Below are 24,096 nucleotides of genomic sequence, written 5' to 3' on the forward strand. Positions count from 1 at the left end.
TGTGAAAATTAAATTGTCTGGTCAATACTTCATTATATTAATATTTCCTTACGATTCAACTAGATTGATCATGAATATAAAGATGTGGGGAAATGACATCACGCGCACCTGTTTTTACACGGCCAATACACAAACATGGCTGCGCTTACTGATTTGTAGAAATCGGTGATTTAGCGATTGAAATTTTGTAATAATTTGTTTAATATTATTATTTGGCGGCAGAAAATTTGCAGATTTATTATTTATAGTATTCTTTTTCTGAAATTTAGTTTTTATTCTAACCTTGTTTTTCCCTTTAATATAAAAATTTACTGGTCTATTACAATTTGCTTTACTTAATTACATTTGTTTATATACTTTCAATAAATAATTTTCGACATAGTCTGTAATCTTCAATTATGTTGCAAGAAACATCATTTGGATTGGGAGAATCTAACTCGCTCTGCTGGGCGAGTTTGATTAACTTCTTTCTCGCCTTACCACAACTTTCACTAGCAAATGCAAGCAGCGAGTGGATCAGTTGAGGCCTGGGTGCTGTGTTCTGACATTCATTCATTTTTACTGAGAGACTAAAATCTGGAAGTCAACCTCCTGTATTGGGAATCAGGATCTGGGTCCAAATATTGGGATTCTTTTTAATACCGCCGGGATATCACATAAAAGTCTACCTATCTACCTATTCTTAGGGACACTCTAAATGCGCTCTGAATTGCTGAATTGTCACCTCTAGTTCATCTGATTTGTAAATATTTTAACTGCGTATTATATGTCCAGCAAATACACTACATATGGCAAGTTATATATTATATAGTAAACTGGTGCTGGATACTTATTTTGTTCTTGATGATCAAGGGGAGATTATTTAATAATAACTTGACCATCATTGCTAAGACAAACATGCCCAACTTCTGTATGGTACATGTATTTATGTTACTGGGTAAGAAAAAAGGGGAAGCTTGATCGGCACTTGACCCTGGGACCGTGTCACCCTTGGGATACTGTTTCGCGGCTCTACCAACTGAGATATCCGCCGCTTACACTGTTACACATCTTCTCTCCTACTAACTTTACTTACTTCATCCAATCCAGGGTAGGGTCGCGAGATCAGAAATCTCTTGTAACCCCCTCAAGGGCTGACACCCAATAATTATTTTCCGACAGTATATAATTTGTTTATCATAACTTTATCGAATCTAAATTATAAGTCAACAGTTGTTTTGCCTGGTGACATTTATCCAAATTTTATATCCGAAATTGCATACACATGGTGCATTTTTGTAAATCGTCTATAAAATTCTAATGATTAAATCAAAGTTATACATGAAAGATAACAACTCAACTAAAATGAAAACAATATGAACTATATAATTATCGTCTTTAAGTTGTTTTAGAGGACAGAAATTTATTTTGTCTACTTTGTCTTTTTGTGTGCCAATTTTCAAGAGGGAAATTAGCACATTTTTGCAATAAAATCAAACAAGCATGAATTGCATATGATCGATTATGGCATTGCCAATGTTAATATCACCATAAATAAGGAAATTATGGTTATTATATGCTTATATTTACCAAAATACTGTAACTTGGCGGGAATAATTTATTTTCCAAAAACCGGAAGTTTATATCACGTGACAATAAAGTTTAATCAGCGACACTAATGCAAAATGCGTAATTGTTACTTCTGAAATGATAAAAATATTAATTTATGAAAATTTAATTTTGATAAACATAAATTATTCAAAAGGCTTATTAACTGAACACACTACTTTTCAACTAATCCTCACTTATTTCTATCTAAATTGATATTTAAGCTAGAAACATATGTGTAGAGCTCTCTGTCCTGTTGTTTTATATAAAAATACCTCCTTTACATCGAATTGTTGATATTTATATATTTTTTCATTTTTATCATTTAACATTCATCGCTCAAGATGCTACTAAAAGATCATACTTTCATACATGCCATACTCAAGTCACGTCAGAATACTGTTTTTAAAGTTCACGAGATGAAATAAAATTACATCTTACACACAAACAAATTTTCTTTTTATTTTATGCTTAAAAACAAGTTTAAGTGAAATTGCCTTAATATTTACTTTATTAGCCTTATTTAGTCGAATATCTCATAAAATACAAGAAGTCTTGGGCTGAAAAATAAGTTTGACAATCAACGTTAAATGGCGATGATATTATTCCATTTATTCAAATGATATGAATGATCGCGTGTTTTAATAATAAAACAAACAATTCTAGTAGGAAAAAAGTCAAACCATCCATCCTTATTTCTGTTACTTACGGCTGATTTATATTAGACATGGCTCTGTGAAATGTAAGCGGCCGCCATTTTTAAAAGTTGTGTATTTCACCGGAGGAAAATAATTGTGTTTGATTCGGAGGATATCATTTGGATTTGTTAGTCATACATCTTTTTAGAAGAAAAAAAACGTATTTGAGGATTGTGACAGACAATAGATAAGTGTTGACAGATGTGTAAACATTCAAAAAGCGGCTAGGAAATTGGAAAACATGGAATTTGTGAAAGGCTGTCTTACAAAAGCTGGGTTGGTTAGTGGTTACATATGGCTAATGGCTGTCATTGCTTTTCAAGTTATTAGGCAGTTATTAATCCAGTCTCGTTGAGTACTTTTATATGCCCAAATGTCACCAAGAGCAGATTTACATGTGAAAGGAATTGTATTTTTCAGACTATAAAAATGAAACAAAAATTTAGAGACGGTATTTGGTGATTGATAATTTGAATGAATTGAAGTAATTTTTCTTTTTTTATTACTTTGAAATTTCAGCTTTGCTTTTCTTTAAACAGCCCGACCATGTCAGAATTATTAACAATAATAAAATTGAGGTACCACATGGGTAAATCTTAAAAAAGTAGCCTCATCATTGAAAAGCGTGAAATTATATTTTGATAATTTTCACTGTGAAATTATCAAATATAATTTTCACGGATAAATCAGTAATCCACTGAAAAGAATAAAATAAATCACAATAATAATAAATCATCTTTGATAATATAGCATGGAATGGAAATATTATTAACTAGCTTGTAGCTTTACTAAGCACATCATACCTTTTCAACTAACAATACAAATGTTTTAACTACAATGCTTGCAGACAATTACTCACGAAACAAAAGTCAATTTCAACATTGCTTTAAGGCATTAATCATAAAATACAAAACTTTATACTTCCGTACCATTCACATTGAAATATATCATATTAACTAGAATATACCATGTACAATGGTTTCTAATAGTGTTTTTACGAAAACACACAAGATATTATTGAATAGTTTACCAAGGTGCGTGTCGATCTTAACGAAAAACAAAACATAAGATATTCACTTATGGCTTTTCTTTGCAAATAAGAAATAAATACTATAGCCTTAACACCAAAGGCAATAGTGTTTTCATCAGACTTAAGCTTCGTACAACATTTCCCGAAATGAAAAGTAAATCCATTTATGACATCACTGTAGAAACTTATTCAACACTGAAGTTTCAAAATTGAAAAACAACAAACTAAACGATTCTTTAAAAGTAACATTAATGATAGATAGATAGATAGATACTTTTATTTCCTCCAATATTTGAAGAGCTGAACAAACAATAACAGCAATTACATACAATGTACATAATGTAACAATACAAATATTCGTGACATCTAAATATATGAAAAGAATTTATATAGCATAATTGTGAGTGACTGTAAAGCTTTTTAGAGTGCGAGTTCTAGACGAAACGAAACTCTAGAAACTTCTCTCTGGTAAATGAATAATATATACTTCACTTAAAAACAACACTTGTCTATTATTCGAAAAGTTAGACAAGTTATCTGAATATAAGTGACATAAAACTGTAATTATCAAATAAATTATTATATATATGTTTAGCGAACAGTCACTCGACATTACAATATTAAATTATATATATATACATGTAATATAAAATAGTATGTGAAATATAGATAAGAATTATTCATTAATTATCAACTGATGATATATGATGGATAACCATCTGAACTTTAAACAAATGTTTAGGTTTACGTTTATGAAACAAGTTGTCGTTATAACAACTTTAGCGATTAAAGCGTATTCAGATCAAAATATGCATGACAAATAGCGCAAACAACAAGAACAAACAAGTGATAATAACAAACATAGCGTCATTGTGTCACTGTTGCTACACCTAATCAACTGAACATTTGATAAATCAAACGCAACAGTAGAAAACGTGATTTTCTGGCACTCGCGTATGTTAAGTTTAAGAGCATGTCCATTTGAGTAGCTCTTGCTTGATTTATCCATTTCAAATAATAGTTTAAGCCGACGTCATTAATTATAGTGTTCCATACTGACTGTCTGACTGAATTGTTGACTTGGCAAAAGTTCAATAAATGGTCATTTACATCGTCACAAATATTTTCACACTTTTTACATAGTTCTGTAAACTGACGTGAAACTCTCTTTCCGGCAAGCATAACAGCTACGGCACACATGGGACGTAACTCTGGATGCACTGTTGCAATAATCCAAAGATCACACGGGTGCCCGGACTTTGGCAAATAATCAACATTTGATATAGTGTCTGAAAAGTTTTGGTTTAATCGTTCATTCCTCTGAAATTTCTCTGGAATTATCACATGTAGATGTAATAGTGTTTTCCATTGTTGTTTTGAGTGAAATATGCCGGTACTTATATATATATCTAGTTCATTAAGTAAATTGTATTTTTTGAGAAGTCTGTATATATCAGGTATAAAGCCAGATATTTGACCATCACTATTCAGGTACCTAGTTAAACGTTGTATAAATATTTGTTTGGCTAAATAATGGGCCGGAAGTCTACACAGCTGCCCGAAAAAGACAAGCTTTTTATAATCTATGATTGTCTCTATAGAGTCTATATCTAATGCAGAAAGTGAAAAGTCTGTACTTATTCCAGGTTTCAAAGATTGTATATTCTTTACACAGAAACGATGGGAAATCTCAAGTTGACGTATTTCCCTCTCAGCAAACGTGTGCCAGAGTTCACTCCCATACAATGCCTTCGGAATCACAACGGATTTGTAAATTGTTTTTAAAGTAAGCGGATTAATTCCATTCGGATGCAAACCGCTGTTAAGGACACTAATATACGTTCCTCGTAGTTTAATACAAGCGTCCTGGATTGATTTCTTGGTTGATAAAAAACTATTACAATTAATACCAAGGTGTGTATATTCCACTACTTCATTGACGGTTTGAGGACCTAATTTCCATCGGCGTTCCATATTTCTGTTTCCCGCCTCGTTAAACACAATCACACCACATTTGTTCGCATTATACTCAAAACGCCATTTCACAGAGTAATTATGACAAATTGACATCATTTCCTCCAAACCTTTCCTAGAAAAAGATACTAGAATCATGTCATCTGCCACAGTGGGTGCACATACATTCATATTAAACATACAAAAACCAAAATTACTATCTGTCAATTCGTTGATAAGCCCGTTTATGAAGATGAGATATAAAGTTGGTGAACACTTACTACCTTGCCTGGTACCTTGCATAATTGGAAAACATGCTGATAGGAATCCCTGGTTCCTCACACAACTAGTTATGTTTTTGTATAAATTTGAGAATGTAAGGAATGATGTCATGTCAATTCCAGTTTCAAGCAGTTTATACAAAAGGCCGTTATGCCACACTCGATCAAACGCTTGCTTTCCATCTAAAAAACAAACGTAAAGCTTGCTGCTGTGCTCACGTGAATAAAATACACTCTCGCGCAAAATAAAAGACGTCATTAATGTCCCTAATTGTTCTTGAAATCCACCTTGTTGCTTGTTTATTGTCGAAAGTAATTTATCTTTACAACGTTCTAGCAGAACCATTTCAAATAGTTTAAGAATAGTTGAAGTTAAGGAAATAGCTCTATAGTTATTCGGATCATCTTTCCTCTTATTGCCGCCTTTATGTAAGGTTATAATTATGCCACTTTTCATTGAGTCTGGGATGTAAGCATTTCTCAACATGAAAGTAAAAATGTTTGCAATAATGGGAGAAATAGCTTCACATGCATAAATTAAATGCTCGTAATACACTTTATCTGCTCCACAGGCTTTTCCCTTTGGACACGTTTTTATTAATTTTGTCACACTATCTGGTGTAACTGTAACATGTTTATCTGGGGCATTTATTAGGATAGTATCAGAGACTAGTTCATTTACTACACCATACCAGTTGTCGTCATATAATGGGTTCTCACATGGACTATACAAATTTTTGAAATATGACGCCCACTGCTCAGTCAGATCTTGTGCATCTCTGTAGATATGATCGTTGAATTTTATACCTGCACCTGTGGATATTTTAGCTGAGTTTTTGCGACTCTTGACAATTTTCCAGAACTGTTTTTGATCAACTTCAGCCGTGCGATCTAACTCATGGTCTAGTTTCATAAGGTATTGTTGCACGTGATATCTGTGTGTGCGCCTGAATTCACGTTTTGCAATTTTGTACTGACAGTATATATTATCCGACGGATTTCGAGGTCTTCCATCCGCACACCACGCCTTTCTTTTTTCAATCATAATTTTGTGCGCGTTTTCAAGTTCATGATTCCAGTATGGTTTGAGAAACTTCTTAAATTTTGATTCTGGAAGACACTTAGAGGCATTTGTAATTGATTTAGTTAATTTTCCATATGCAAAATCAATTCCTTTTTTGTCTAACTCACAATATTCTAAAGACATTAATTCAGTATCATCCTTTAATACCTGTTTGTACTGATTAGCGCAATTATCAGTCACACGTTTCCAGTTAATCTTTGGTTCATTGAGAGCGTACTGTAATCGCTCGGTATTATCGTTATCATATAACGGGAAACACAATGACGCTCGTACAGGCCGATGTCGTGATACATTCAGGCAATTATCATCTACAATCTCACAGTTCATTAAAAACCATCCATCCTTATTTCTGTTACTTACGGCTGATTTATATTAGACATGGCTCTGTGAAATGTAAGCGGCCGCCATTTTTAAAAGTTGTGTATTTCACCGGAGGAAAATAATTGTGTTTGATTCGGAGGATATCATTTGGATTTGTTAGTCATACATCTTTTTAGAAGAAAAAAAACGTATTTGAGGATTGTGACAGACAATAGATAAGTGTTGACAGATGTGTAAACATTCAAAAAGCGGCTAGGAAATTGGAAAACATGGAATTTGTGAAAGGCTGTCTTACAAAAGCTGGGTTGGTTAGTGGTTACATATGGCTAATGGCTGTCATTGCTTTTCAAGTTATTAGGCAGTTATTAATCCAGTCTCGTTGAGTACTTTTATATGCCCAAATGTCACCAAGAGCAGATTTACATGTGAAAGGAATTGTATTTTTCAGACTATAAAAATGAAACAAAAATTTAGAGACGGTATTTGGTGATTGATAATTTGAATGAATTGAAGTAATTTTTCTTTTTTTATTACTTTGAAATTTCAGCTTTGCTTTTCTTTAAACAGCCCGACCATGTCAGAATTATTAACAATAATAAAATTGAGGTACCACATGGGTAAATCTAAAAAAAGTAGCCTCATCATTGAAAAGCGTGAAATTATATTTTGATAATTTTCACTGTGAAATTATCAAATATAATTTTCACGGATAAATCAGTAATCCACTGAAAAGAATAAAATAAATCACAATAATAATAAATCATCTTTGATAATATAGCATGGAATGGAAATATTATTAACTAGCTTGTAGCTTTACTATGCAAATAATACCTTTTCAACTAACAATAAAAATGTTTTAACTAGAATGATGGCAGACAATTACTCACGAGACAAAAGTCAATTTACAACATTGCTTTAAGACATTAATCGATAAATATAAGACTTTATACTTCCGTACCATTCACATCGAAATATATCATATTAACTGGAATATAACATGTACAATGATTCATAATAATGTTTATTTTAAAACACACAACATATTGTTGAATAGTTTACCAAGGTGCGTGTCGATCTTAAAGAAAACATAAACAAAAAAGAAAAAGATCTTCACTTATGGCTATTCTTTGCAAAATAGGAAATAAATACTATAGCCTTAACACCAAAGGCAATAGTGTTTTCATCAGACTTAAGCTTCGTACAACATTTCCCGAAATGAAAAGTAAATCCATTTATGACATCACTGTAGAAACTTATTCAACACTGAAGTTTCAAAATTGAAAAACAACAAACTAAACGATTCTTTAAAAGTAACATTAATGATGTTATAAGAATATTCTCAAATATGTTATAGAAACAATTTCAAATATCTGTGTTACAACATAAAATGAATTCGTGCATATAATACCGACAATAAAATATGCATATCCTCAATATTTATCAATAACAATTTCTAACAGTCAGTACATATTGTATCTGTATCACTTAATAGCTCATTTCTCGTTTTGAATGCATAATATGCATACATAGCTAAGTTTGTTATAACATTTTCAGAGCGAGAGCGCATAGAACATTAAATTTATGATAATTAGGGTTTAGATTAGATTTTTTTGTCAATATATCTTTCTCTTATCAAAGACAACTTTTTACAAACCAAAACAAAATGATATTCATTTCCAATTGCTTCGTGACATAATTTACATATCATGTGTTCTCTTAAAATATTCTGATATCTACCTTTTTCAATTTCTAAATCATAGGAGGACAACCGAAGTTTAGCAACAGCATTTCTGAAGTTTCTAATTGTAACTACTGTTTAGTAATATTCATGTTTCGATATTGCATTTAAACTGTCTATACGATTACAATTTAGAACTATCATTTATAATTCCTTGCCATTTTTGTAGATATTGGTCCCTTAATTTTTTTACAAAGGAATATATAGAAAATATCTTCATTATTGACTGTTTGATTATACTAAACGTAACCAAAACCATTCTACACAATAAATTACGTATGCAGTACACCTATTAGATTGTCCCGTACTATCCAAAACAACTGCATAAGACAGCATTTTGATTTTAACTAGTCTGTGCCCGTTCATTTTGAGTATTTTACACCAATATCTTACAGCTCTTTTAGCAGCATTTATAAACATAGGGAATCTGCCACGGTCACATAGGACACCTGCATTATTTTTTTTCTTTCACACATTCATATCTTTTACATGCATAGTTATGCACTAACTCTAGTTGTTCTTACATGTGTATATCCCAAATTTCTGATCCATAAAGTTAAATAGGACTAATTTTTGTGTCAAAAATATTTAGAAATACTTTTGGGGGTAACTGTCCGTAGTCATTTAGTTTAAAATAAACATGCCATTACTTTTCGATCTTTGCATTCCCATTGGAAGCTTCTGGAGTGTGATCACTTCTATAAAAGAGAACACGCGATGTTTCTGTGAAAATGCTTCCTTCGACAATGGTTATATAAGTTCTTTTCGCAAACACAATATTGCATTACATTATAACACTAGTTATCTGCGGATCATTGCAAGTGCTGTTGTAATATTTTTGTTATCACATTATGTTGTAATTTTCATATATTTTATTCATTCGGAATCTTTTCTTTTAGCAGGCTTACTAGTATTTATATACTTTGTAGTCAAAACCATATTACACATTACACGGATACAGTTTTATAATGGACAAGGCGTACTTATAGAATTGATACCCGCCACATACACCAACTCCCCCAAAAAAAACAACAACAACAAAACAAAACAGCATTCACTTACAATCACAAAATACTGTTATTTCTAGAAAATCATACATACAGCAGGCTTCGGCTAAATCTGACACCTAACTTAAATATCCTGTACGTTAGCAGCGTTGGTAGTCCTGTTTGCTCTCTAATAAAATACGTTCCTGATGTAATTCGAGCGCAAGAAGTTTTAACTTAGAAATATATTACTTTGACTGAATGATGCTTTATAAATCAAAACAAGAAAATACGTAACATTAAAGCAGGCTTACCATATATAATCATAATTTAACTCATCCCCGATTTTGTCTTGTTTCATGAAAGCCCATTATATATTTTGCATGTTCAGGAAAATATTCATTTGATGATAAACACTCTTAAAGTGAATGTAATTATTTTGAAAAATATTTTCTGTAATGTTTATGTCCTCTTGTTCTATCTAAAACTTAACAACCTTACGCTAATTTTGGTTTATTGCTTTATTGTTAGAATAAACAAGAGTAAAACATCGAATAAAATCCGTGCACCAGTTGCTGATATTATAAATCTGAGATTAATACAAGAGAGAAGTGTCTGAATCATTTTCACGACTTTATGTTACACTTCTTGTCAGCTAAAAGGATGTTACAGTTTTAATATGATTCGTTCATTGTTGTTATGAATGTGTCACGGTTCAAAACTGTTCACTATATGGGGAAGCGGCCGGATAGCTCAGTAAGTAAAGCCGCAAAACGATATTCCGAGAGCACCGGGTTCAAGTCCCGGTCTGGCTGTACATTTTTCTCACCCTGTGACATTTGGCACCAGACAGGGGACCGTAACTGTTTATAATTCAATGGTATGTAACACATAAAACAAAAACAAATTATGATATAGCGGGGAAGTATGCCACGGCTCAAAACTGTTCACTATAATTATAGGGGAGAAAATGTGAAACAAGCGGCGATAAAGCCACAAGTTCGATCAGGCTGTGCATTTGGGATCTAGTTTCCGGCGATATTCAGGCGTATGGTTTTTTAATTTTTTTCTCATACATTATGTTGAAGTCTATCACCATATCGTAAACTTTCAAAAACCTCGATGCTCATAAATTTGTTTTAGTAACGTAACATTGCATGGAATCTATTCGTATGTAAAACGTCGGCTGTCGCTATCGTTACTATTAAAAGTTTGAATTTCAGTATTTTGTGAATGATAATACATTTTGTATTTTGAATAAAATTTTGCTTTTACAAAACCTAGAGCTATTTCATTATGTTTTATATCATGGTGAATTGCTTTATTTTGATATTATTCATTGAACTGAAACCCGTTAATATTCCAAGACATATTGCGTAGCGCAAGTTACAGAATATACTGATTACTGTTTGCTCAAAATAATCAGAACTGGCACCCATACTAGTTTCAGTGGAACGTCACATAGACATGAAACGTGTCATTGTCTATTGTACAACTGATAAATGATTCACTTATCGTAGTTACCGTCACCGTTTTGTTGAGCAAACTCTATGGAACGCCGTGACTGTCTTATGTAATCAAAGTTTTTGTTATTTTGTGAAACGATGATATTATTTTGTCTTTTGAGCGTGTTAACATGTGCAATTTACATCATGTCTTGTCAAAGGAACATGCTGACTTGTACAAACAACATTTTAACTTGTCAAATGATTATGATGACATGTGCAGACAACATCCTAACTTGTCAAAGTATCGTGATGAATTGTGCAAACAACATGTTAACTTTTTAAAGTATAATGATGACTTGTGCAAATGACATGGTAACTTGTCAAAATATAATGATGACTTGTGCAAACGACATGTTAACATGTCGAATTATTGTGATGACATGTGCAAACAGCATGTTAACTTGTCAAAAAATCGTGATGACTTGTGCAAACGTCATGTTAACTTGTCAAAGTATAATGATGACTTGTGCAAACGACATGTTAACTTGTCGAATTATCGTGATGACATGTGCAAACAGCATGTTAACTTGTCAAAGTATCATGGTGACTTGTGCAAACAGCATGTTAACATGTCAAATTACCATGATGACTTGTGAAGACAACATGTGAACTTGTCAAAGAATCGTGATGACTTGTGCAAATGACATGTTATCTTGTATCATGCTGACATGTCAAAACGTACTGTTAACTTGTCAAAGTATTATGATAACTTGTGCAAATACCATGCTAACATGTCAAAATTCCATGATGACATGTGTAAACAGCATGTTAACTTGTCAAATTATCGTTATGACATGTGCATACAGCATGTTAACTTGTCCAAGTATCATGATGACTTGTGCAAACGACATGTTAACTTGTCCAAGTGTAATGATGACTTGTGCAAATGCCATGTTAACTTGTCAAAATTTCATGATGACATGTGCAAACAGTATGTTAACTTGTCAAAGTGTCATGATGACTTGTGCAAACGCCATGTTAACTTGTCAAAGTATAATGATGACTTGTGCAAACGACATGTTAACATGTCGAATTATCGTGATGACATGTGCAAACAGCATGTTAACTTGTCAAAGTATCATGGTGACTTGTGCAAACAGCATGTTAACATGTCAAATTACCATGATGACTTGTGAAGACAACATGTGAACTTGTCAAAGAATCGTGATGACTTGTGCAAATGACATGTTATCTTGTATCATGCTGACATGTCAAAACGTACTGTTAACTTGTCAAAGTATTATGATAACTTGTGCAAATACCATGCTAACATGTCAAAATTCCATGATGACATGTGTAAACAGCATGTTAACTTGTCAAATTATCGTTATGACATGTGCATACAGCATGTTAACTTGTCCAAGTGTAATGATGACTTGTGCAAATGCCATGTTAACTTGTCAAACCATCGTGATAACATGCTATCTTGTCCAAGTATCATGGTGACTTGTGAAAGCGACATGCTAACTTGTCAAAATTTCATGATGACAAGTGCAAACAGCATGTTAACTTGTCAAGGTATCGTGATGACTTGTGCAAATGCCATGTTATCTTGTCAAATTATCATGATGACTTGTACAAACATCATGTGAACTTGTCAAAGAATCGTGATGTATTGTGCAAAACACATGTTAACTTGTTTAGGTATTATGAGCATGTCATCACAATAATTCGACAAGTTAACATGCTGTTTGCACATGTCATCATGACATTTTGACAAGTTAACATGTCGTTTGCACAAGTCATCATGTTATTTTGACAAGTTAACATGTCGTTTGCACAAGTCATCATGATACTTTGACAAGTTAACATGTTGCCTGCACATGTCATAATGATTATTTAAGTTAACATGCTGTTTGGACAAGTCAGCATTGTCTTTAGACAAGATATGATGTAAATTGCACATGTTAATATGCTTAAATGACAAAATAATACATGTACCATCATTTCAGAAGATAGCAAAAATATTTATAGCATAAGACAGTCACGGCGTTCCATAAAACTCTTTCTTTCATTCTTCCATCTACAATAATGAAATATTTAAGGGACATATTAATCATATAATTTTTAACCCCACGATTTGACAGGTGACACTTTTGTACAGATCCACTATCCAGTGCTACATGCCAGATAAGTGGGCTTTTTGGGAATTTTAGTTTTACAGAAGACTTACATATTTGTTCAAATATTTTTTTAATCTATAAAATAAAAAAAAATCAATATGGGGAGGGGGGAGGGGGAGGCATGACTTACTTCACTTTAGTAGAGCACCACACGTTGAGCCATCACAGTTAACACAGTGTATATAATTATTTCAGTTCTATTTTAATCTTGATGTTTTTCAGATGCCAGTGTTTTGACTGTTTTGTACTGACAGGAAAATATAGCTTGAGGGCAACTGTTTTTGACGGTAACGTGACTTTGACCAGTAATGGCAGTTAAACGGTTACCGTTCTCTTCTGTGACGACAGCCTGTGTTTGATTCTTTTGCTGGCATATCATATATATACATGTAATTTGTGTTCAAGAAAAGACATTTCAAAAACTAGCTTTCTTTAGGGATTCTTATTTTCTCTATTTTATCGCCACATCAGCGTTGTTTGTGCCGTGTGGAGGCTGTAAAAAGTCGCCCCGTACATTCAATCAGAGAATACTTAAAGATCGTTCAGCACGACATTATTGTTGTGCTTCTTTCTATTCGGCTTTTTCTTGTTGGGTGGTTCCAGTATTCCTCACTCGAATACTGTTGAATCACCCTTAGGATATGTGGCCTGCTTTTTAAATTTGTCTTTTGACGTCTTATCTGTGATATGCAGGCTTCATAACCTCTGATCAAAATTCAATTTTATTCAGTTCAGCCCATTGTTTTCTCGTTTATGGCACATGTATTTCTTTATTTGGGGACCATATGCCGCTTTTAATGGAATGGCACTTACGTGTCACATTGAAGGTTCCATGATAACCGTCGTATGAACACATCTGCGGATGTTTCAAAATTCAAAATTGTACCAATTCATGTTAAATGTTGAATTCTGCTGAAGCCGGTGCTTGACAGTACCCAATCAAACGGAGCGCCTGCAACATTTTCAATTTTGCCGTGTTGGACTTTCTTTAGGGATACTTATTTTCTCTATTTTATTTTCAACACAATGTAATGTATGCTTTAAAACACTTTAACTGCCGAGGGAGCTGAATACTTGACTGCTGAATTTATTACTTAAACGGACAGTTCAGATTCCGTTTAAGGAACTGTTCATGTTAAATATTGTTGGATATCAAGATAGTCATTGAAGATGACTTTTTCATCATCTAGTTAAACAAAAAATACACTAAAATATTGCTACTTTATTGTGAAGTATTCTAGACTTTCAGTATTTTTACATTCTGATCAATGAATTATCTTCATCAAAGGAAAATATACATAAAATGCTGAACATAATGGTTAATTGAATGATTCATTCTGGTGGCATATATTATTGGATATTTTACATTCATACATGTATATTGTGTAAAAAAAAGCATTAAAAACCTTAGAGTCATCATGCTGTTCAAGTTTCTACTTTTAACAATAAACCAATCTAATTATAAAATAAATATTTTCGCCAGAAATTTCACTAAATGATATCATGAGACCTTATCAATTTATATGATATTCAAATCAACCTGGAATAATACAAGTTTTACTACATTTCCAATTCATCTCCATATTGCAGTCTCCAAATATTTAAGTTGTAAGGTAAACAACAGAAAACAGTGATCAAATGTTGTGAATTTTGTACACAAGTTATTGGTATATGTCTACATACAGGTATAAAAATATCGAAAAAAGTATGCCCAGTCCAATTATGTCAAAAACCCTCACTGGAGTCTTTTTAAAATCCAGTTTATATTTATATATACTTGAAACTTATCTGTTGAACATATGCTGCTATGAAAAGTAGAAAGACATAACAAATTTGATTTACATTATTTCATCAAAACGTCTAGATGTAGTATTGTCCAAGTTAAGAATTATCCAAAGTAACTTTCTGCTCTTATAAACTGGTCCCAGTCTTTCGAATCTGCTTGACCCTGAGGGGTATACAGGAGAGTCTGGCTCGCTTTTGTTATGCCCCCACAATGTGGGAGCATATAGCGTTGCACTTGTCCGTCCGTCCGTCCGTCAGTCCGTCCGTCCGTACGTCCCGAAATCTTGTGAACGCAACTCCTCTTAAACCGGGTGTCAGATTTTGCTCTAACTTACAGGGATGAACAACCTTAATGCGTAGATGGTAGTAAAGGAAGGAATTTTTGCTGCGACCAAATTTAAAAGAATTATGGCTCTTTGTTGATTTTTTCACTATATACTATGTAGAAATTTTGTGAATGCAACTCCTCTTAAACCGGATGGCAGAATTTGCTTAAACTTCCAGGGATGAACAACCTTAATGTGTTGATGGCAGTAAAGGAAGGAATTTTTGCTGCAACCAAATTTAACAGAATTATGGCCCTTTGTTGATTTTTTCATTAATTACTATGTAGAAATGTTGTGAACGCAACTCCTCTTAAACCGGATGGCAGATTTTGCTTAATCTTCCAGGGATTAACAACCTTAATGTGTAGATGGTAGTAAAGGAAGGAATTTTTGCTGCGAACAAATTTAACAGAATTATGGCTCTTTGTTGATTTTTAGTTTCAACTTGTGGCACATGTAGTCCAAAAAATATTTGACCTAGAGACATAAGATTGACAGAACAGTGGCGTGTGGGGGCATCAGTGTCCTATGGAGACATGGTTAGTTTCTTTCTTCTACTCTGTCCAGGTATACTGAACCCACACACTTGCTAGTACCTTTATTTATTTCACTGATAATGATTATCAGGATTAAACTTTGTTTATGAACCGGTTCAATCAAATCGAGTCTACAATATTTTCAATTTGGCCGTTTTGTACGTACTTTAGGGATTCTTTTTCTCTCTATATTATCGTCACATCATCGTTTTTAAGTCGTGTAGAGGCCGTAAAATGTCGCCCCGTACATATAATCTTAGATGATATGTTCCGATCCTTGATGATCTTTGAACACTTTATTATAATTTGTCGTTTTGGTACTTTATTTTTAAGTTGCTTTCTAGTCTTCAGACTTTCAGTAATGTGCAGGCTTCATAACATCTGATTCCATTTAATTTTGTTTCGCCCATTGCTTTCTCGTTTTGGGTACACGCATTATTTACTTGGTGACCATACGCCGCTTTTCACGTAATGGCAGCTAAGTGTCGCTCTGAAAGTTAAAAAAAAGCTGCCACATGGATACATCTGCAGATGTTTCCAAATTCAAATCTAAAATGTTCAATTCTGCCTAAACCGGTGCTTGATGGCACAGACGGTACCTTGCATTTTAAACCGGTTTGGATGTTTTTTCGGGATTCTTTTGCTATCTATTTTGTCTGCAGACAGCACGCTCAACTTTTCTCAGTGCTTAGTAGTTTTATTATATCAACATAGAAAAGGGAGAAAAATTCATCAAAAGGTGCTAAAATTACCTAACCCTTGATAGTCAATAACTATTTCAAGTTTGTAGTAAATACTTAATTTACAGTGAACATCTGTGATTTTTAGTCTAATAAAAGGTATATAATGCAACCTTTAACATCGTCTACAATTATTGTTAAACTTATTTAGATGTTGCATTATTATGTCTTTCCCTTTTTTATCTTTGGATACAAAGAGAGGAGAGTTGAAAATTTACCTTGCTATATGCCATTTAATTTTCAAAATATTTTAAATAACGGTTTAATTCTTAGTTGTAGATTTGTGTCAATTTGGAATTATGTATTGGTCATTGATAATTTTTTTTTAGGTCAATGAACTGTTCATAGATTTAACACAAACTATCAGTTTCAGACATAAGTTATTTATGATTTTGTGTAAGAAATTTAACCTTTTATTTTTGCTAATTAATGATTGATTTTTTCATCATTTAATGATTTAAGAATATTCCTGTGATTAATCTGAGGATATTTCAACTAATAGCTTAACTAAAGGAAAATAGTATGAAAACATTTGCAAATGAAAATCTTGCTGGAAAAGTGTTATTTCAATTAGATAGCCTTTCATTCGTAGTTTGTAAGATCAAATGTAAGAAAAAAACCGGAAATATAAAATGAATCACAATGACATTATTGTAATTAGAAAATAAAATGCACTTCTGTCTATAGTTTTATGTTTAATAAAAAACATGAGAAATAAATATTCACTGATAAGTATTGATCGATACATTCAATGCGAAAATGAAAATAGAAAATATAGTGTAACCATTAAAGCTGCAAATTATCTACAGTTCTTGTTGATTTTCATGTTTGAAGTGGTTTGCCCTACCCATTAAGATATGTGAAATTCTTACAAATTTCACTCGACAAAATTTGTACAATAAGTTGGTGTCTAAAATGTTTGTTTCCTGTAAATTTTAAAAGAAACATAAAAGAGATACAAAATGAAAAATTTCAATGGCACATTTTTTGTGTATATTTTTGTGAATATTATTTATTCTACTTTTTTGTTCTTCACAATTTGTGTCATGTATTTGATAAAACAATCCATTAAAATACTATATGCAGCAGTTTTAACTGTCAGATATTAATTACTTGAGACAAAAATGATGAAATAGTCATAATTTGGCGGTCATATTGAACGCCATCTAGGATTTCTCGGACCGCACCATGATTTGAGGCTATCACCCTTGATATTCTTACAATGCAGAACTTCTCTTACAGATTCCGCATAAATCATTAGGGGACATTTCATGTACACATAAACCCCCTGAGATACTCTACTATTTAGCGAACAATAAACATGCAACGACAATACATCTGAATAAAGATTCAAAGTAAATGTTGTCATTCCATGTGATGTAATTTTTGATGGAACACGAACGGATTATTGAGTTAATGATAAAGATACATTTCAGTATATTTTGCGTTGAGAATGTGTTAAAAAGATATAAAAAAGAATCGTATCGAATATCCGAAAAAAAAAGAGAAACACAACACCAACAACTCTTTTGATGAACAAATAATATCATAACTATATGCATCAACTCGCCGACAAGACGTGTGATTAAAACTGTTGAAGAAAAGTACGGCGTTGTTTTCTTTTAGATTAAAGTCAGAAATGTTGCAGCTGGTATTCTGTAAGTACTGTTCCTTTTTCAGTTATTGTAAATATCAACTTCCATTTCTCGACTTAGGACAATGATCACGACAGTATGACCTAAGTATAAAACGTACAGGCTTGCGACAATGAAAACACATATCCGTTCTTCTTTTATGTACGGTATTGATATTCATCATTTCTCCAAAAGCATGTTCGGCATTTTCCCTTTCCAGAAGTAGAATATCAGTGGTCAGTGTGTTTAATGCGATGTATCTATTTATATCGTCATTTTTCTTTTCATCACGTAAGGAGATTTCGTTGTTGCTGAGCAGGTTTGAAAATTCTGTAGCAAATGCAATAAAGTCATCTTTCAAAAGTTCTGAAAAAGAAGAGGGAATATGATGTCATAAACATGGAGAATAACTTGCTAAAAACAATTGCTTAAGTTTATTCTATTTACTATTTAAGGAACAATGCACATATGTTAATGTTATTTTCGTTGTCAGGTCATAACAAATTAAAGCTCAGGGAATTCAATACCTAGTAAATAGGGATTAAAACAGAGAAACTTCCTTTGATACAATTGTTTTAATACCTTCCATTTAATATGGAAGGAACAATATACACCATTATGTTAATGTATTTCTTTTCTTTGTAAGTTCATAACAATGTTCACAACACATAAATTTAAATATGCTCTTTTAGTAAATAATATGATTAACATTATAGAATGCACTACACGAATTACTCCAAATACGCAAACACTGCTCGATCCAATTGCCATAACAAATAATATCATGTTTTTGACTCTGGCGTTTTTTCGAAACTGTTAGCGAAATCAGCGATCATTTAGGAACAAATATTTATTTATCGGTATAATTTGATTCAAACAAACCTTTAAAAAGAAAGTTTTGGAATTATAAAAAAGCCGACTTTGTAAAATTAAATTTATTGATAAGAAATACAGACTGGTCCTTTATTCAAAACAGTAGTGTTAATGAGGCGTGCAGTTTATTCACGGACAATTTTTTATATCTAGCGAAACAATGCATTCCATCACATTATGCACTTATAAGGCCGAATGATAAACCTTGGTGTAACAGTAGTATACGAAAAAGTTAAAGACAAAGAGATAGGCTCTTTCATAAAGCATTAAATAGTAATAAAGCTTCTGATTGGATAAAATATAAGCACTCTCCTCGAAATCAAGTAAATAAAGCTAAAAAATGCTAAAGAGATATTTTATAATAATTAAGAATTTTCATTGCACGATATGAGCAGTACTTATCCTCGTGAATACTGGAAAATAGTTAAAATGCTAGTAAAAGATAATACAAACGAAATGAAATCATACCTCCTCTTAAAAATTGTAACAACACTTTCTCCTTATATGATATAGATAAGGCATTTAAATGAGTATTTTAGTTCAATATCATGTGTTGATGATACAAAAATAAAATTCCACTATTTATTTTTAAAACTAATTCACGTCTTAAAGATTTTATAATTAATGAGCAAGAGATTAAGGATACCTTATTGAATGTTGTCATCAATAAAGCTTTCGGCCCAGATGAAATCAGCCATAAAATGTTAAAGGAAACATCAGAATCTTTATGTGTTCCACTTTGTTTACTTTTTAATCTCTCATTAAATGAGGGAATATATCCCGATAAATGGAAACTAGCTCATGTAATGCCACTTTTTAAAAAAGGGAATAATAACGAACCATCAAACTATAGACCGATTTTTTTGATAAGCTGTGTTGGAAAAGTGATGGAACGTATTATATTTAAACATATGTATAACTTTTTTCATATTAACTCATTACTATTTCAAAATTAATCTGGATTTCTGCCAGGTCACTCAACTGTTTACCAGCTTATTGATATTTATAATCAAATTTGTAAAGCTTTTGACAACAATTAAAGAATCAACATGTATTATATTTTGGGATATTTCAAAAACGTTTGTTCGAGTTTGGCATAAAGGTCTTATCTTCAAATTAAAACAGTATGGAATTCTAGGAAAATTGATCTCATGGTTAAACAACTATCTTTATAATAGGTCTCAGAAAGTTTTTGTGTCTTCCTCTTTCTCTGATACTACAACATTACTTGGAGGATTCCCCCAGGGATCCGTCCTTGGTCCTCTTTTATTTTTAATCCATGTTAATGACATTGCCGAATCCCTTCTAAGTGTAACTAGACTTTTTGCCGACGACAGTTCGTTGGCAGTCTCATCTAAAGATGTCTCGTATATGGAAGAAATTCTTAATAAAGACCTTATCACAATTACATCATGGTCAAAACAATGGCTTGTTAATTTCAATCCAGCAAAAACTGAGGTCATGTTCTTTTCATTTTGTAATCGAAATAAACCGAATCTTTTTTTCAATAAGGTACAGCTTAAGTACATAGACCACCATAAGCATTTAGGGGTAACATTCAGTCAAGATGGGTCATGACATGAACATATATCTTTTATAGTATCCAAAGCTGCAAGAATTCTTGGTTTTATGAAAATGCTAAAATTCAAGGTAAAAAGAAATCATCTAAATAACATTTACATATCTTATTTACGTCCACATTTAGAATATACATCTTTAGTATGGGATAATTGTACACAGTTTGAAAAAGAAATGTTAGCAAAAATTCAGTACGAAGCAGCTCGCGTGGTAACTGGTTTAACTAGATCCGTAGCAATAGATAGGATGGGTTTCACTTTCAGACAGACGACAAATTCAAAAACTAGTTTTAATGTATAAAGGAAAATATAATTTATTACCACAATATCTCATGCATCTTTTTCCACAATCTGTCCAGATGGCGTTAGAATACCATTATTGGTTAAGAAATAATAGTGACTATATTACTTTTGCCAGACGTACGGAAATTTATTCAAATCAGTTATTCCATCAGCTATTCAATTATGGAATAATCTTCCGACAAACATTCGCGAATCACAGTCGCTAGCTTCACTTAAAAACAAGATTAAACAATTATATAAACCTCCAGTAGTTCCATCTTTTTTTCTTATAAGGAGATCGTTTCTTAAATGCCCACCAAACCCGAACTAGAAACAATTGTAGCAACTTAAATAATGATCTTTTTAGTTTCTATTTAGTTTCAACTCCAGTATGCCAATGCGGCGCAGACATCGAATATGCGGAGCACTATTTTTTCCGATGTAAATTATATTCTATGCAAAGACGTATAGTTTTTTAAATACCAGGTCATTTCATCCTCTCAGTAGTCAGAAATTATTACACGGTATTGATGGACTTGCAGAAGTCGAAAACATAAGACAATTTCAAGGCGTGCATAAATTCATCAAAAGTAGTAGCAGATTTACTTAATTTTGTTTACACATATACTATATTTATTTTCATATTAAAATTATTAAAATAGTGCTGCAAATCAAGGTTTGCTGCGTTTATTATAGTGGCAAATTGTTAATGGCATACATGTATATTTTTTTTCCATTTTACCTCATTAAGTCATATTGTAATTTTCTTTGTTTTTTTTAGGTTAAGCGATTCTTTTCTACCAGTTAAAATACATGAAATTAATATCGCTTATCATATAAATAAATATATCAGAATTTCTAAAAACCACATTTACTTACTATGTTACCATTAAGCCTCCAGGGGAGATCTCTAGATAATGTTGGTATAACTTTTGGTCCAACCCTTTTGTATGTACATTATATTCATGCTTAAGATATTGATGTTAGATTGTGTAAATTAATCATGTACAAAATATGCAATAAAATATTATTAAACAACACATGAACATTGCGTTAATAATATTGACTTATCCAATTAATTATAGCTATCTACACTGGTGGCCCACTATTAAATCCTATTAAGCCTATATATATATCTTATTAAAAATGCCTACATATTTAGTATTGATATATCTGATTATTATAACCTCCCTACACTGGTGGACCGCTTTTTAGTAAACATTTACAATATTTGACCGCTTTGTTAATAATCTTTAACCAAATCTTTAACAATGTTTTACATAACATGTAGCCACATCAAGTAATATATGACGTCGCGCTGTTGCAAGCAACAAGCGTACGCTTTTTGATATCATATTATCATTAACATTTTAAAGATGACAAACTTGAAAATGTATAATATAACAAAGAGTCAGATGTAAGGAAAATACATGTGCAGGTTTAATATTAAATTTTTTTGAAAGAACGAATACATTCCGAAAGATGAAGAAAATGAATGAATATTACAACACATATGTGATAACAAATATCTTACCTTCAGGGATAGAGTCCAACAATATATAGTTAGCAGGGAAAGCAAACAACACTTGCAATGATCCGAAGATACCTAGTGTTATTATGTATTTAAACATTGTTGATAAACACACGAATGTCGCAAGATATATAGTGTTTGTGAAAACAATTTATAACCATTTTCAATGAAATCATTTCCACAGAAACATCACGTGTTCTCTTTAATATAGGGGTTTGACATCACAATTGGAGTCTCCAATGGGAATACCTAACCTTATTTAAGATCGGAAAGTAATAGCCTGTATATTTCACATTAAACGTATGTCTCAAGTGTGCATTATTATCAAATATTGTACAAATAAAACCAAGAATCTTTGACAATAACTTCCCTATTATAACCATTTTAAACGATTTAAATGTCATACATTAATCCTTCCCCAACAAGGAGATAGATTGACATCTCTGTCGTAGGAATTTACCCATCTGATCAAATATATAAACCCGTATATATCACTTTCGTAACAAGATGACAACAAATACCTTATAATTATGAATATTAGTACAAAATGAAAAAAGTATTTCATTTAGTTTTACTTCATTCTCTGACGAGTTTTATATGTTAATGATAAAATAGATATACAATTTATTTTCGAGCTACTAGTGCTCATTTATTTCCTGTTCGATAAGGTCAATGTATGTAACCAGTAAAAAAAATAGAAAAAAAAACATAGATTGCTTTTTGCATTGTTTATTCTTTAATATTAAAAGCCAATCAAACAAAAAAGGTAAACTACTGAAAAATTTGGATGAAACTTCATAGCAACATTCACAACACGTATACAATGCGTTAATAACATAAATAATGGTTTAGTCTAATTTTTACAAATTTATAAATTTGTGATGAAATAACATAGGAATTCATACGGTTATAAATATACTGTACACATTATAGTACAACAAAATTTATAATCTCAGTAAAAAATACAATTATATAATACATTCATACATTAAATAAAAACTCAGATTACCATGCATTTATTTTACTTTATGATTTATTTTTGTACTACAGAAGAGAGACGAAGCTTAAGGTAGTTATAATAATTCTGTTCAGAAATCAAATAGAATTTCAGTAAACAAATACTCGAATTTACATCCTCAACGATATCGTTTATATATATCAAGAAAAGCAGAGGTCCGAGAATCGAGCCCTGGGGTACGCCGGCATTAATTGATGACCAGTTTGAAGAACAATTAGCGTATACAACGCGTTGATTGCGATCAGAGAGTTAGGAAGTGAACCAGTTATGAAGGGAGCCGTTTATTCCAATAGAGGTAAGCTTATGTAAGAGACCTCGATGCCATACTCGGTCAAATGCTTTAGAGATATCGCTAAACACAGCGCACCGCCAAGCCTTCGTCAAGAGCCTTGCAAATAGCGTTATATATGTATGTAATTTGATTAACTATGGAGTCACCTTTGATGAAACCGGATTGATAAGACGTGAGGAGGTTGTCGTCCATT

General features: G+C 32.1%; 1 protein-coding gene across 3 annotated transcripts in view; it reads right to left on the reverse strand.

The window, feature by feature from the left end:
• Positions 1 to 1,675, reverse strand: part of LOC132749547 (cohesin subunit SA-1-like) — a 39,163-nt gene extending 37,488 nt beyond the window's left edge. For all 3 annotated transcript variants that reach the window (XR_009628435.1, XM_060739356.1, XM_060739357.1), the window contains exon 1: positions 1,570 to 1,675. The gene's annotated coding sequence lies outside the window, so the exon portion shown is untranslated. The remainder of the gene's footprint in view (positions 1 to 1,569) is intronic.
• Positions 1,676 to 24,096: the final 22,421 nt, after the last annotated feature.

This window comes from Ruditapes philippinarum, unplaced genomic scaffold (genome assembly GCF_026571515.1).
Source record: "Ruditapes philippinarum isolate M1 unplaced genomic scaffold, ASM2657151v2 ctg685_1_1_1_1, whole genome shotgun sequence".
In the NCBI taxonomy this organism is placed as follows: domain Eukaryota; kingdom Metazoa; phylum Mollusca; class Bivalvia; order Venerida; family Veneridae; genus Ruditapes; species Ruditapes philippinarum.